We start from the raw sequence: 17,720 nt of genomic DNA on the forward strand, positions 1-17,720 counted from the left end.
AGGAACACCAAAAGGATGATAGTATGCTAACTTTATACACAGTTTTATTATAAAATCGTTTCAGTCGAACACAACAACTGATTTGAGGATATATGATACCACTAGCAATGTGCTTAGGCAGTCGAGACCACGACTTCTGGAAAATCAGGGTACAAAGTTTAAATAAACAGTGATACTATACCAAAGTTTCGGTTTAATACAGCAACAGGAATATAAAATATGTAATTTTAGAAAATATATTATGATGGGACATAAACATAAATGACACCGTTGATATAGCTGCCACAGATGCTTGTATCTCGCCATATTGTTTTAGCCTTTATAGGTGGTTGCACTGAAGTTCAGTCCAAATAAAAATGCTCAATGTGTTATACCAAAGGCAGGGGTATCTCCAAACTTAAAAGTAATTTCTGTACGTTCGTCGCTAATATAATAGACTCATGCAAGCGCAGTATTGCATGGTTACTTTTAGTTACATTTCGCCCAAGTCTAAAATGGAATGGAAGTCTTATGAATCAGAAGCAGAACGATTTCTCGAAGGGTCCGTGGACTGAAATATATGGCATCGACATTTGATTCATGCATGCATGTACGTGTGTAGATTTCTTATCGGGTGTTTATAGAAGACGGATACAGATTGATAATGTATGTATAAACAAAATCATATATTTCAAACGAAACCAAATGCAGATACTGCAATTAGTCTGCATTTAGTTTCTCATTCCATTAGGGTCAGCTGGATCTTGTCAAGAAAAAGGCAGCTGTGTTTCCTTAATTGTCTGCAACTACAAGCCAATTTTGAACGAAGGAGTTCTGCTTTCTGTTTATTGTCGGATTGTTATAATCAGCAAAAATACCTACATATGAATGTTTCGTAGGCATATTTTTTTCCTCCAAATATGTTTACAAGATCCACATTCCTTGGAAAGACAAAATTCAAGAATTTCTATACATCGCATTTTACCAGTGTGCCATCAGCTTCTATCCTGGTTCGACATAAGGCTCTTAATTGTAGTAATACGATTTTATGCTTTGAAGATCGGGTTTCTTGGTTTCCTATCCAATACTAAAACTGCAGTCTAAGATATTATTCAGCTATAGGGGCAATTTCTGTGACATTCATTGGGACTATTCGGCTCTAATGTCATACATTTTTCAAACAAAAAGTTACTGGTTCTTGGTAGGGTTTCAGGACATTCACCATATATTTCCTACCTATACAATTCTGTTTTTCACTCTTTCACCATTGTAACGTTGAAAGTCAAGATACGACGTTACATTTCATTTTCATCGAACAAAGCAAGCAGTGATATCATTCTTGAGCAACGAATGAATCTATATGCAAAATGTAATCCAAACATAGTGAAAATTAAATTAAAATCAAGTACTTTCCTAATATTCAAGTCAACCAGTTCTTATATATATATATATATATATATATATATATATATATATATATATATATATATATATATATATATATAATCATATCACACAATTTACTCCTTGTCTTGAATAGCTATGAATTAACGTTTGGGCTAAAAATGTTCGGACGTTGAAAATTATACATGGAATAGAGTTTTGTCAATAGCAACGAGAAATTTCTTGCATGCAATTCTTTGTACTACATATTCAGTGCAGACACTCTCATTCTAGGTATATATGTCTTTAAAGATCAAGTGTCAGGTGAGACATCCCCTACGTGAATTTTGTTACGTTTCTAAATGGCAAAAGTGATTGTAGTTAATAGTTTTTCTTTTTGTCACCATTGGCATTAAAGATCACTCAGTTTCGGACAGACTATATTGAATCTTGAATGTCTACGTGACAGTGAATAAAATCTTTGACACTGGACGACACGACTTAAATCCCCACCTAACCTGTGGGACGTAATGAGCTTTCGATTAAAATCCTTCATCGCCTCAAAGCAAAAACTGATATTAACTGAGAATAATAACATATAAAAATTAATCATCCAGGACATTTGTTTGAAAAGTAAAGAGGCGGAAAGGTAAGTAAGAAGTTACGAAGATAGCTATGTCGGTTGTTGGGGGTGGGGGGGTGGGGTAATTAGTTAAATAATACGAAAATAACAGTTGGCACTTAGATATATGGGCCTGAAAGAGACGAACGGAGTATATTTTGGTCTCATTACTGAAGTTGAACCTTGCAGTACAAATTTACGTATGACTTTTTTATTCAACCCTAATTTTACTTTCACAAGAAATTTAACAAAGAATAACATATTTTCAGATGGGAAATACAATAAAATACCGTCAACATAATACGATTCCAATTTATTTTCTATCGGAATCAGATTAAGGCTTTCATTTCCAAATGAGTAGAAATAGTGGTGTATGGTTATCAAGAACGCCAAGCGCTATACGAAATATAAAATGACTTATTCCATACAGGGGTTAGGGTGGTGTCAACCACTAGCTTTTACCACTGGTGAGCGACTTGAGCATTATGTTGAAAAAAGCAATAACATGAAGGAAACAAATCTTACCGTGTGACACAATTACCTCAGATTACCCCCATGAGCCGTTTACATAGGACCCTGTCCATCATACCATATAAGAAAGAAGGTAAGTAACGTCTAAAGACTTCGTTCCACACCTGAATCTCGATTTCCTTCTGCTATTTCCGTCTTTGAAGGCACACGACCATTATCTATGGCTTGTTTTATTCCTTATATAATTTTCTATTCATCAAACCGTAATGACTTTTCTGCGTTCCACCGAACTGAAGTTACGGGCTCTGAGAGTTAGGAATAGCGCGAATTTAGGTGCCAGGACAAAGTTACGCTCTTCAGCAACTTGCTATATTTACTAAAAGACATGGTGTTTGCGACTCTACAATACATTCCTTCCTTAATATGAGAAATGTGGAAGATGCAAAAGAATGTTCCTACTTACCGTTACTCGATTAAACTTTAGGAATCCTGTTCCATGGAAGAATTATACATTTATCATCTCTTACATATACACAGATGAAATAGAAGTTTCACTCATTTTCAAAACATCCCGACTATGCGGTACACATGTAAACGGTGAAATATGATTGACACAAAAGGTAATATTTAAATAACATCAATACATTTGGTCTTGATGTAAATGACTTCACACCTAAGATAACGTTTTCGCCTGATTCGTGTTAATACTCCTTTACTTATTCCGATGCAGTTATACTTTCCAGCATAACAATTGTCTCCGAGAACCGTGACAAAAAGAAGACACCATCGAAGAACGCTACAACCTCTCATCTGAGCGCGCTTAGAATAATCAGCATTAAAAGAACGCTTGGTCACTTAGTTATGTCACTTTAATGAGATATCACTTTCAGTTGTTTGCTTGCCACGTAGGTTGTACATAATTTACAACTTTCACAAAGTCAACAATGTTTTAGAAACACCATTGATTCTTAACATCCATCAGTATTTTCTGGAAAAGAAACAATTTTATATTCGCTTCGTTTGTCAAAATCTCAGTATTTTAAAAATTAAAACTTTTCATAACTCAATTACTTATTAACATGAAATCATGCTCTGAAAGTATTTATCCAAAGAATCAATTTCTTTGAGGAAAGAAGCTGAAAGGATATAATATACCACTAAAAGACAACAATAATCTTGGGCGCAAAATAAAGGCCGTGAAAACAAAAGGGCCAGGCACTGCGTGTCGATCTTACGATCAAAGCATTGGTGCAAAACGTTTGTACTTGACCCGAAGATAAGAAGGGGAGTGTAAGCATGTCGCACAATGAATTATTTTGACTTCAGTCTATCGTGGAGTTTAAGAAATATAACCAAATGGAAAAGAAAAAAAATCATCAAGGGGTTTAAGAGATATAAGCAAAATACTTGAAGCAAAACCTTAACGCAAAGTTCTTATAACTGAGCTTGATCCAAATGCCAAAGCGGCAAGCGCGAATGTTGTTACGTCTCTATGGGCTTAAAACAGAGTAACAAAAAAAAAAAAGCGAAAACCAATAAATTTAGTAAAATTCTTCAAATAATTTATTTCCCAGAACCAAAAAAAATTAACATTTAAAAAGACATTACAGTACTGTGAATTAAATCCCAATTAGTCCTAAAACTTCTATCACAAGTCCAAAAGTATAGAGTATTTAAAATGAATTCCAGTGGTGTTCTGAATGAATTCCAGTCTCGAAAGTGCTGATGTACCAACAGAATGGAATAGTGTTGATGTGATACAGTCCTGAAACATCACAATCATATAATCCAAAAAGTCTTTAAATAAATTCACCACAATCGCAAAACAGGCGATTTATTTCAAAAAGTACTATTGAGCACTTTGTAATTCCAGTAAATAATTTAAATAAATAGATCCTCTCAAATTAAAACTGAACACAACTAAAGCAAAGATAGGAATAAATAATTTATGTTTACTTTTTCCTTATATAAAAAAACCTAAGCCACATTATGATGAACATGATGAGATCACACTTAACAGAAATTTCCATCAAACTGTAAACATAATTCTTTACTGGAATTTTAAAACTTAAAACCAAGTAAACATGTTTACCCTACATGACATTAGTCATGTAGGCCAAAACTCTTACCCTCGATAATGAACAAAGATCAATCACACAAGTTAAATATGCATAGCAATGTCACCGAATTAACTGTCAACTGTTCATCCAAAGCATAAACGAAAATCAAATGAATCTGGAAATTGTAAATTAATTTTTCTTAACCAACACCTCGAGAAAATGTTGATGCCACCGACCAAGAGAGTGCAAATGTTTCTTCTGACATGCTGTTATAAATTATTTCACATTACGTAAGTCGTCCTCCTTGAAGCAACGTTGAAATGCTATCGACATTGTCACCATAAACCTAACTATCTTAAGCGACAACAGTGCATACTGTAGCGGTGGGAGCAGTAAAAGTATTATTGCTAGTGGACGATTCGATACATACAGACTAAAGTTCAACAATTTGTGCTGGTGAGATGTTGGAATATCAAAAGGCTTTGTCACTCTGTCTCTCATAACAGGTGTTTTCGTACTTGCTCAAAACGCAGAGAGGAATGAGAGTTTATACACCGAATTATTAATCAGCGAAGTTTAATGCATAGTAAACATCCCATATCAAGTAATGGCAAAACAGGGATTATTGTCGGGTCTTACAAATGGTATGCATAGCTCAGTATTCGATACGAAGAAGATACAGCCACACAATGAGGATATCTATGACGGCTTGTTCGAGGTCCGTGTAAAACCTTGAACAAATTTGCTTTGCCAAGACTAGCTGTTACGGTTTGTACGAGGTCCCGCGAAATGCCCTGGATAAATTAGCATTGTCAAGACCATCTATGAAGGCTTGTACGAGGTCCTGTGTAAAGCCCTGAATAAATTTGCATTGCCAAGACCATCTATGACGGCTTATTCGAGGTCCCGTGTAACGCCCTGAATAAACTTGCATTGACAAGTTCAGTAATGAACCGTTGCAGCAGCAAATACAACACAACCAGGTTTTCGTCAAAATCACTGAACATGAGTCTATACAAAGACCAATAAGAAAACACCATTTTAGAAGCCTAATATTACTCAACGACTGGATCTGTCTCTGGATAGCAGCATTAATTTAGTTACCTTCCTGACACAAGAAATGGTATTTTCTGTTTGACAAACAATAGTTAGACTCATGGATGCTTATCGCTGCTTTTTCCAAATGCACGTTGGGATGCTAGATGAGTCTATTTCTGAAACGGGTGAACGGTACATGAAAGACTAATATTGTAAAACGGCCCTTAGGGACATATAAGAAGGAAGCCGATCAAATTGAAACAGCTCAAAATGATTATCTCGTCCAAAACTAGAAGCGCGCGAGGGATCAGAATAATAAGCAAACGTCCATATAACCAGGACGAGAAAGGAGCAGAACTTGAATTAGGAAAGATAATCACTTTTAACTGAAACGGAAACAACAGTATTTGCAGTAAGACATCAAAGGTTAGATTGATAATCGAACATATCTGATAGAAATGAATAATTTTCATCCAATGTTTAACAATAGTATATTTTTATTCCGTAGGAGCTGGCCAGAGATAACCATCTTGAAGGGGTACAGAGAAAACAATGTGATCGTTATAGATGCCACTCGCAAAAAGCAGCTTATACTTTTGTTTGATAGCAAACGTAGTATTGGAACATTATTGTCTAATAAATGATATGTATGTTACCTTGTAAACATTATGCTAAATTCGATATTTGGCATAGATTCAGTACTGTTTAACATAAACAAATAAAAGCCATGATGAAATTATACCAGAGGATATACAGAAAGCAATAGATTATATTGCAAGGATATGGTACTCATAAGATTCAACAAACACCAAGATCAATTTTTGATCATAAAATTAACCCTTTCTAATAAAGTACTCATACAAGTAATTGATGATGCTTGATAAACTCATACATTTTTAAATTTATTGAATGTAACGAATAAAATCTTTATCCAGCTATTAATACATGATAAGGTGGTATGTTCTAGATAAAATCTTTATCCAGCTATAAATACATGTTAAGGTGATCTGTTCTAGATAAAAACTTTATCCAGCTATTAATACATGATACGGTGGACTGTTCTAGATAAAATCTTTATCCAGCTATTAATACATGATACGGTGGTCTGTTCTAGATAAAATCTTTATCCAGCTATTAATACATGATACGGTGGTCTGTTCTAGATAAAATCTTTATCCAGCTATTAATACATGATACGGTGGTCTGTTCTAGATATAAAAAAAAAAACTTCTTTAACAACATCAACTAATTTAGCAGCTATCAAAGACTTTCAAGGAAGTTGTTTGTGACCAACAACCTGTTTCCTACATGCACATGGACAAAAGAAAACGTTTTATTAAGTATAGTTAAGATAAGAAAAATAACTATAACTTTATAACGACCATGTAAGTCTTTTATTTCAAAATATTGCGGATATCGTTCTTATTTTTAAGACAGACAAACATAAATGGTACTGTTTTAACCAGCTTCTCCACTCTTGCAATAAGTATTTGATGACATACATTAAATAATAATTGACTCTTAGGAACTGCATCTCTTTTTAAATGATATTCTTGTTTTGTATGATAGTAAAATTTGTAGTGGAAACAAGGGGAAAAATGAGATAAGTGTTTTGCATGAGATCTAGGATGCGGAAATTCAGAATCCACCTCGTGAGGTTTCTAGCACGAGTTTTTTTTTAACACATCAAGCTTCTTATTAAAAGATGTTATATAGTATTGCTAGATTTATAAAACTTTTAACTTACATCACTTCATAGATTATAATTATCTGATAAACAATTGGCCTGAACTGATTCTACTTCAGTACTTGACACTAATTAGCTCTGAAGACGTCCGATAAGATGAAATGTCGGATCCTGCGAAGAAATAAAAAGGAAGAATGATCTGTAAAACGCTGTCTTCAAGATTTTCGAATGAGTAATGTGACAAAAACTACACAAATTGTACCCTTAAAAGTGAATCAACAGAGCAGTATCACGAGTGCCAGCAATCGGAGTAACCTTCGCCTTTTTGTTCAAGAAACGAAAATAAACAAACTTCGATATGTAATGCGGATCGTCTTTCACATTTTGTGGAAGAAAGAAAAAATAAATTCTACAACATTCTTGCTCAAGGAAGTAGTTCGTAGCCAACGACCTGTTTCCTACATGTACATGGACTAAAGAAAACATTTCTTTAAGTATATTTAAGATAAGAAAAATATTACCTAGATGTTATATTTTAATGGTTTGTTTTTGGAGAGAATACCCTACTTTACATATAACACAGTGAAGAAGTATTAAATCATTTGTGTCATTAATAAAATTCACAATGCTTTCCTGTTTGGCACATCCAAGATTTTTCATAGAAAAGAATGAGATGCTCCAACGGAAGTATTAAAACTGCAGACGAGATCATTAAGTTTACATTGATGGCATTAGTTCAGTACTTTATGCTGATCTGAACCATTAATCCGATTGTTCGTAATTTTTATATATATATAAATGTTGATTAAATGAAAGTTATCACTGGCTGTTCCAAAAGTCTTGTTGAAACAAAACAAGATTCAATCAACATTCTGAAACTATTTTGTTTATGCAGATGAAACCAATCACAAATGAAATCAATTTTAAAGTCTGAATGTTTTGTTTCATTTAACAATTGATCGGAGGTATGCTTAACAACAACAAAAATCGCTTAATGTACGAGAAGCAAGAAGAACTACTTCCCAAAAGTATTCCTATATATCTGGGCAATGATCACAGAGACATTTGTTAAAGCTCGTGTTGCAATCTAAACTCCATAAACCAAACGTTTCAACTATACTTAATTCTGTAGGAGTCTAATTTTAGCTTTTTATTCCGCTGTTCTTCTGTGCATGACTGTATATCTATCATAAAAAGGTAACTATGTGTTTGCAAGTTCATAGTTCAAGAAAAGGTTGACAAGAAAGAGTTGCGCTGCGCAAAATTAAGTACACGTATGCTAGTGGAATAATAATATTATTGCCCGAAGACAAACTCCATTACCATTCATAAAATTTATAAAAACAAAACAAACCTTAATTACACCACTTTATCGAGGGAGACGGATCATCAATGCAGTGTATTTGAAAGTAATCTTACGGCACGTAAAGAACGAGGTCACAATGGAGTCTATTACACATCCTGATGTAATTAAACTTTGCTCATTGTTAAGACTTCTTATCAAATAATTACAGAATACAGATTTAATGTATTCTTGGGTCTCGTATATTCTAAAGCAATTCCCATTTTGTATCTGAGTTCATATCTAAACGACGTTCATCGAAAGAAGTTAAAGTTCCTTTTTTGATCAAACGTTGTCTGAATAATATTTTAAAATTCATATATGTTACGGTCTAGAGACTCTAGAAGATTATCAACAGATGTTAATCTACAAATGATTTTATGGTTCATTAACTATTTCTCTTTACGGTGATAGTTTTTAAAGTCCCTGCTCTCTACAGGTCAGCATCTTTTCGTTTCAAGAAGTGAGATCAGAAAATCTCACACTCGACCAAATATTATACAACATTGTCAAAATACGCCATCCCTTCTGCATGAGACCAGTTCGAATCAAGTGAAAATGATCGACGTGTCTTACATTAACATACATCTTGCCTTAACAATGACTCAGAACTTTTCAACCACACAGCCATAATACTGCAGCTGCAAACGGAATCATTTGCCTGAACTAACTAAAATTCAGTACTTGACACTAATTAGCCTCATTTATTCGAGCTGTCGTAAATATTCCTTAAATAGAGAATTAAAGTGATCTCATCATTTGATACCGTATGCACTAGTTTAAAAGTCACGTTCAACTGCAAACTACGTAATGCGCCGGTTGATTTGAGTCTCTGCCTTTTCTTACGATTAGTCAATATGACTCAAACGTTATGTTAGTATATACGGTAAGTCCAGCTGTTTGTTGCAATCAATACAAATTACATTGATTTGATATGAAATTATTGCTACCATAAATAACTTTGCCTGGAGAATCAATATATTAAAGTTTAAGATATAATTTTATTCTTGGAATCTAGGGAGAAATGTGCATTTTCACTGATAATAGTTTGGTTTGGCAACACCCGCCGCTTACCGCCCACCCCGACATGAGTTAATATGGGTATTTTGAGTTGATCTGACATCCGGCCGACGTAAAAATTCAGTCTTTGTTCCAATGATATCGGCGAAGTTGGGACTTTTTTAAATGACCGTAGTATGTTCTTAAATTGTTATTTTAAGGGTTCGTCTGTAGATAACGCAAAGCACTTATTTTCATTGTATTATTTTAAGGTTTTCCCCCATATACTGCAGAGCAACTATTCTTAAAGTATTACTTTAAAGGTTTCTCTGTATATACTACAAAGCACATATTCTTAACGTATTATTTTAGGAGTTCTCCTGTATATACTGCAAAGCACTTATGTTGATCCTGTAAGTAAAGCGTCTCTGTTCTTGTTCAAAACGGTGCTATGCATAACAGAAAAGAATCTTTTACGCATCGAGCGAGTCAGTCCCTTTAATGGAGACTAAAAACAATGGCTAATTACGTCACAAAAACCCACCAGTATGACCGACCCAACTGCAGAGAGAGAGAGAGAGAGACATTATGTCGTTCAGCAAGTGGCTTCTTTTGTTCTTCTCTAAATTACATTAGTGGTCTTTCTCTCGTCTTGTATCCAGTGTACAATACCCGGTTCTGTCATGTATTCTTTTTCATTTTATTTCCACTCTCAATGGTCGGTCAATACGCCCCAACCGTCGTTTGCTTCCGAGTAAATTTAGTTATGTTCTCTTCAATCCTGAATTCATGTTGGTTGATAGAAAAGCATCTAATATGAACCTGGTTTATAACTTGTAACGTGCATACAAATCATTGGAACCGGTGAACATGATTTCTGTACAAGATTTGTTCAGCATTAGGACCATTAGGCCGACTGTATCTCTTTTTCATTCCAAGGCTGCAGTTTATATTAAAGCCCAATTCTACTCCGATTAAGTATTTTCAGATCCTAGAAGGAAATATCAGATATTGGGCAAGAAAGGATATCTAATGAACAGACATACAATCTGATTAAAATCAGATCTCCACTATCCTACGTTAAGATCTGACAGCGACCGCTTAGGGACCCCATTCTTGCAACCTATGAATTACTCAATGGAAATGCAGCCTTCATAAATCTGAAAGTGAATCCAATTGTTCGGCACACATTGATGCTCTTCAGCCATACTGCTCAGTCTCTCAAACGCAAATATATAAGACTTCATCTGAATGGCTGATAAAATAAACGATTATGGTAATAACATAGATCACCAGAACAATACACCGAAGCGGTCGCTGTAAACTCTTCACGAAAGGACAGTGGAGATCCGATTTTATTCAGATCGAGCAGACACCATTCTAGTCGTAAGATGTCAAAAGGATAAGGGATTCACGGTACTAAATGTGCGACTATCATACACCTATGGAAACACCATAATACTGCAAAACTAATATCTTTCACTCAGTATCAAACCTATATCACAACGTAGAGAACCATCCATGATATATATGCTTTTGTTTTGAGAAAACCATATGAGCAGCATCATTTTTTAGAACAGCACTACTGGAAACTTGTGACATCTCGTTCCAGGAATGAACCGCTATTTTTATATTTTAATTACTGGTGGTTCCAAGACCAAGAAAGTTTTTTTTAAAAAAAAAAAAAAATGACAGTATAACCTTTTTACCATTTCGTTTCAATTAATTATAGGACTAGGATTGATTTATTTCTCACCAACAGCAAACAATTATGACCTCCCAAACCCATACATTCTCGATTTTATGATCACACAATTCTAGACTGGTTCTAAAAGCTCTGTGTAAACAGTATTGTCAGTCACGCAAGATACACCTGATAATTTCAAAGATGGGACAATACAATTATCATAGTTTTAAAAAATGTATTTTCATCATCTGTGTCAAAAGCGTTTAGGTTACGTTTATGTTCCTAACAGCAACATCACCGGCACAGTTCGGAACAACATTTACGAAAGTTAATATTTTAGTGTTAAAGATTGAAAAAAAATATATGGAACTTTATTTCCTCTGAACTTTCCTACCTCGTTTTAGATATTCATACAGTAGTCTTCGGGTGTAAGGTCTCAACGTATTTGCTATCGAAAATATGGAATTCGCTGAAACACGCATTAGCGGCATGGATTATTCGATTTTGACAGGGGATTGCAGAATTAAGCAGCATTGTAACGAACCCTACCTGTCTCTGAATAAGTTGAATATTTGTGGGTTGTTTTTTTTTTCATTCAATAAATACAAACCAAATTTAGTGTTTACAAACTGGACTTTATATTTTACAATTTCCTATATAACATGGTCGTGTGGTCCAAATATCGCGTCCTGCATTTTTTTGATGCAAGATGTTGAATGATCACGTGATACCGACAACAACCATGCGGAAAAGGCTCACTGTGATCCAGTAAATGATGCCGCAAGATTTGGCGGTAACATGACTTAACAATGAAAAGTGGGCTGTTCTTAAAGCCCCAACGCTCCTGTTACGTGCAAAAAGTTGAATATGCAAAGTCATCTGAATAATACTAGCTCTTCAAAAGATATTCGTCCTAAACATGGTTGGATTCCATTATAACCAGATAATATCCACGTTTCATCACATTATGAACCATGTAATTTCTCCCTCGAACTGAGAAATTCTGCCATTTTTCACATGTACGAATCAATCCGATGTTGTTCGGTGACATTCGTGGGTGAACTAATTTCAGTCGAAATCTGGCACACAAGACTAGATGACGTCACCGTTGTAAAGATGAGTAGCTAACATCACGCTATGTCTGACTGTCTTCAGGCCACGTTAGCCTTTCAATGTATTTTCCAGCGATCACCTATATTCACCCGAGTCTTATTTGTATTTAATGCACACTTTTTCTTTTGCGATCCGCTTGTTAAAAATAAGCGGGACTGCCTCTCTTCATTCCCTCTCGAAACTATTTTTGCGCCACGTGCGAATGCTATTGTTCGTCTATAGCGGAATTTGTCGTATGTATCACATCACTACATTCTGAGCATTCCGGAAAAAGATTGGAAATGCGACTTCGTTGACTGAATTAAGGGGTGGAACCTCTTAACTCTAAACTGAATATATGAGCGTCGTTTCAATCTAGAGCGTCCACATCGGATGCGGGAGTTCGCGAGTTCGAACCCTGGCCGAATCATATTAAAGACTTATAAAAAAGGTACAAGTAGCTGCCTCGCTTGAGGCTCAGCATGAAGAGGTTAGAAGTTAGTGTTAAGACTGGTAGGCCTGGTGTCAGGATAATGTGACTGGGTGGGCCATCATGTTACAAGTCTGTGGCATGATGCCCCAATGACAGACATTACTATAAACTGTCACACTGCAGACATCGTATCGATATGACTGAAACAATTTCAAGCTACGTTACAAATCCAACACACACACACACACACACACACACACCCCTAATATCTGGATTATTTCAAAGAACCGTTTATGTCAGATAGGTATTTTAACAAGTCATTTCCTTCCATCTAAACTTTAGTTAGATTGGAAGAATGGTGAAATTTATGATAAACGGTGGCATACAGGATAAACAGCGCACTGGTAAACCTACTAAAGTTATAATGTCGTGTGCGTATCGATACCAGTGAGGTCAAGTTCTATACAATAAAGCTTAATTTTTGCTAGCCGCCATTTAAATCGACTGCGCAATGCTGCTACCGCTTGTTTTTTGCGACTTTCACACATTCCGAAGGGAATACGCTCTCGTCTCACACCCTATCACTTTTCAAAATCTAAAACGAGAAAGGGGAGGTCAGATGAAACTCGGACTAATCGAACCCTTGGATATTGGCTCTTGGCGCCAACAGTTCTTCTGTGTCATGAAATAAAAAGTATAGAACATCTGAATCTCCTTATAATTTCCCAATTAATTCGATATGAATTTACTCAATGCAGGAGCGTACGAATATCAATATAAACAATAAAAATATGTATATACGTGCGGATACACAATACGCTCCTAATTAATATCCTCACACCAAACGAAACAAAACAACAAAAATGATGAAATCATTTAATCCTCATCGTGCAAGAGTGCATTAAAACTTTCATCAAGACCCGTATTAATTTGTACGATATGAGATAGAGACTTCACATATGGAGAAATAATTATGTCATTTCCTTGATATGCACAAAGTACAAAGATTTGATCCACCCACGGGGACAGTAGTGAATGAGGACCAAAGTTCGTCGCTCTAGGACGGATAAGGAAAAAGAATAATCGAGAAAAGTGGGGGAATGGCACGTCATCCTGGTAGGTTCTAACTGTTTTATTTGTATTTACAAAATCGTTTCCTTACAGAGGGCTATAAATCTAAAATGGCATCAGCGACTCGCTAATTGCTTAATGTATCGATATTTTCATATGGATGAAAAGAAATTTGTCCTACCTGCGTTTTTCTTTCCAGCACACCTGTGCAATATTTCATTCCAGTGCATCTGTGCAGTATTGTAAATCCTATTGCACATCTGTATCACATTTTAATGCATTCACGATTCGCAGCCTGTTACAATAAATGCATTCATTTATAGCCTGAAGTTCTTGCTCTCATCCATATAGTACTTGACACCGTGAGAACGCTGTCTATAAATAAAATATGGGTCATCACTCTCTCCAATGCACCGGGAAGTAACGAATTCGACAGACGAAGCAGTTTTTGTGGTCGCATGCAGGCATCCACTTTTGGTTCATGCGGGGTTTGAACACATGATCAGAGACATCACAAGCAATAATATATGTATTCCGTGTACTAGCAAGTCTCTGAAATGCTCACTCAAACCAGCTTCTAGCTTATCACTACGGTAATTGGCCTTTAAAACAGATACGCCTGTCTATTTTGTTCTTTCTTTTGAATGAGAAGTTTTGAGGGCAGATACTACTACTACCTTGTACGACTCAAAACCTGTCTATGAGCATGAGATGACATTTTATTGGTCAGCCACTGGCATTGCACACAGCCACAGATTTCTGCTTCATAATCCGCAGATTCTCTGTATGCTAGTATATTACTTTGAGAGCCGAGGCCAGAGTTTATCCTCGTTCGTTACACTATTTAGCACTGACGTTAACAGTTAATAAATAAATAAATAAATAAATAAATAAATAAATAAAATAAATAAATAAATTCACATTCAACTTTCAATTCTGTAAACGCGTTTTAAGGTTTCTTTTGCGGCGTAAATGCTTAAATTAATTTCTAATAATTTGTTTCTGTGATATTTAAGTTTCTTTATAGATTTTCTATCAAAACGAAAGAAGTTTTCGCTTAAACGTTACTACCACTTCGATATTTAAAAGGAAACTTGTCCCTCCTACACTGTCATCTTACTTCCTATAACTGGAGGGGGAGGGGGTCATCATAACAAACATGTTAACAATTTGACCATAAGATTCCAATTTTGAAACCCTAGTGATGTTCAATTTTCAATTCTTTTTCATTTATCGCTCTTTAGAGCAGAGGCCCCTCAGAATTATAATCCGTGGGGTGAGGGTGGGGAAAGGGGGCAAACATGTAGTGGTCATCTATTAAGTTTTATGCATATATGCCAAAACATGTTTAAAGGCGAAATCGGGGGGGGGGGGGGAGGGGGCCCTAGGTGCAGGCGCCCATGCTTTGCAGTCCTCAAAAGTCGTTAACATTATTTGATAACGAGAAATGTCACAAAGTAAAGTCAACGAGTCCTCAAAAGTCGTTGACATTATTTAATAACGAAAACTGTCACAAGGTAATGTTGAAGTGTCCTCAAATGTCGTTAACATTATTATTTAACGAGAAATGTCACAAAGTAATGTCACCGAGTCATCAAAAGTCGTTGACATTATTTGATAACGAGAAATGTCTCAAAGTAATGTCACCGAGTCCCCAAAAGTCGTTGGCATTATGTGATAACGACACATGTCACATAGTAATGGCATAGAGTCCTCATAAGTCGTTAACAATTATCTGATATGGAAAAATGTCACATAATAATGTTATTGAGTCCTCAACAGTGGTTAACATTATTTGACAAAGAAAAATGTCACATAGTAATATTAAAGAGTCCTCAAAATTTGTTAACATTCTTTGACATAGAGAAATGTCACATAGTGATGCCACGAAGTCCTCAAAAGTGAATTACAGTATTTGTTATTGAGAATTTTAAACTTATATTCCATTCTGCATGAAATTTAGAAACCTTGCTGAATATTATATATTGTCACTGGCTGCAAACATGCATTGAATATAACTGTATTCAACTCCTTTCACAAATGTCATAAGAAATGAACAAACATGTGAGGTCAATTAAACAAAAATGTCGAATGCCAGTGAACAAAAATGCCGTCTTGGCGAATTTAATTAAGTTTTCAAATATGAAAATTTATTGCGGGTCAACGGTTTCACTCTTTGTTCGTTTGATATCTCTGGAAATTAAAGATCCCCGGATTTATATAGATACTTCGATAAATAATAAACGTGTACGTGAGGATGAATTAACATTATCGACACCACGTGATGTCATTTAAATGCTTACTCGACTTTGAGTTTGGAGCCAAAATAGTTAGGAACAAAAAGTGGTTCAAGGTCAATGACAGAAGAAAATTTCTAGATATCAAAAGAGAGACAAATATGATACATATGGAAAATTAGGAAAGCGGATACAAGTATGTAGAAAAAAATAAGTTGTCCGTATTCCTTAGAAAACTACACGGTTAGTAGAACGAAAGTAGGTTGATAAATGTACATAGGCAAGTTGTCAGTGGATAGACAAAGTAGGTGGATATATAGACATAGTTATGTAGTTAGTGGATAGATAAAGTAGGTGGATATATAGACATATTTAAGTAGTTAGTGGATAGACAAAGGAGGTGGATATATAGACATAGTTAAGTAGTTAGTGGATATACAAAGTAGGTGGATATATATAGACATAGTTAAGTAGTTAGTGGATAGATAAAGTAGGTGGCTATATAGACACAGTTAAGTAGTTAGTGGATAGACAAAGTAGGTGGATATATAGACATAGTTAAGTAGTTAGTGGATAGATAAAGTAGGTGGATATATATACATAGTTAAGTAGTTAGTGGATAGACAAAGTAGGTGGATATATAGACATATTTAAGTAGTTAGTAGATAGACAAAGTAGGTGGATATATATACATAGTTAAGTAGTTAGTGGCTAGACAAAGTAGGTGGATATATATACACATAGGCATTGTGTCAGTGGATAGACAAAGTAGGTGGATATATAGACAGTTAATTAGTGGATAGACAAAGTAGGCTGATAACAAGACAATCTCAGGTAGTGGATAGACAAGGTAGGTCGATAAAAAGACACTGTCATGTAGAGGATAAACAAGGTAGGTTGATAAATAGACATGATCAAGTAGTTATTGAATAACGTAGGCTGAAAAATAGACTATGGTAGGTAGATAGTGGATATAAAAGTAGTCCTATAAATAGACAATGTCAGGTAGTTAGTGGATATAAAAGTAGTTTGATAAAAAGATAATGTCAAGTAGTTAGTGGATATAAAAGTAGGTCGATAAATAGACGCTGTCAGGTAGTGAATAGACAAGGTAGGTCGATACAAAGACATGATCAAGTAGTTATTGAATAACGTAGGCTGATAAATAGACAATATCAGGTAGTAAGTGGATGGACAGGGTAGGTCCATAAATGCACACTGTCAGGTAGTTATTGGATAGACAAGGTAGGTTGATAAATAGACATGGTCAAGTGATGTGATGTGATGTGATGTAATTTTTTATTTTTAACGTAGCTTTAACAATTTTGCAGTCATATCGCTACGATGTCTGCAATGTGGCAGTTTATAGTGTCTAACACTGGGGCATCATGCCCCAGACATGTAGCATGATGTCCCACCCAGTCACATTATCCTGACACCAGGCCGACCAGTCCTAACACTAACCTCTTAATGCTGAACGCCAAGCGAGGGAGCTGTTAGTACCATTTTTGTAAGTCTTTGGTATGACTCGGCCGGGGATTGAACCCACGACCTCCCGCATCCGAGGCGGACGCTCTAACCACTAGGCCACCGGAGCGGTTAACATGGTCAAGTAGTTA

The 17,720-nt window shown here is 35.4% G+C and overlaps 1 protein-coding gene across 7 annotated transcripts in view; it reads right to left on the reverse strand.

Moving 5' to 3' along the window:
- The window catches only part of LOC149771334 (protein madd-4-like), a 243,736-nt gene that overhangs the window by 101,778 nt on the left and 124,238 nt on the right, over positions 1 to 17,720 (reverse strand). Inside the window, exon 1 of one of the 7 annotated variants that reach the window (XM_089948615.1) lies at positions 14,046 to 14,189. The exons of the other annotated variants lie outside the window; for them this stretch is intronic. The gene's annotated coding sequence lies outside the window, so the exon portion shown is untranslated. Of the gene's footprint in view, positions 1 to 14,045; positions 14,190 to 17,720 lie in introns of those variants that run through there. 7 annotated transcript variants of the gene reach the window in all.

This window comes from Sinohyriopsis cumingii, unplaced genomic scaffold, assembly GCF_028554795.1.
Source record: "Sinohyriopsis cumingii isolate HCF-2022 unplaced genomic scaffold, ASM2855479v2 utg001944l, whole genome shotgun sequence".
NCBI lineage: Eukaryota > Metazoa > Mollusca > Bivalvia > Unionida > Unionidae > Sinohyriopsis > Sinohyriopsis cumingii.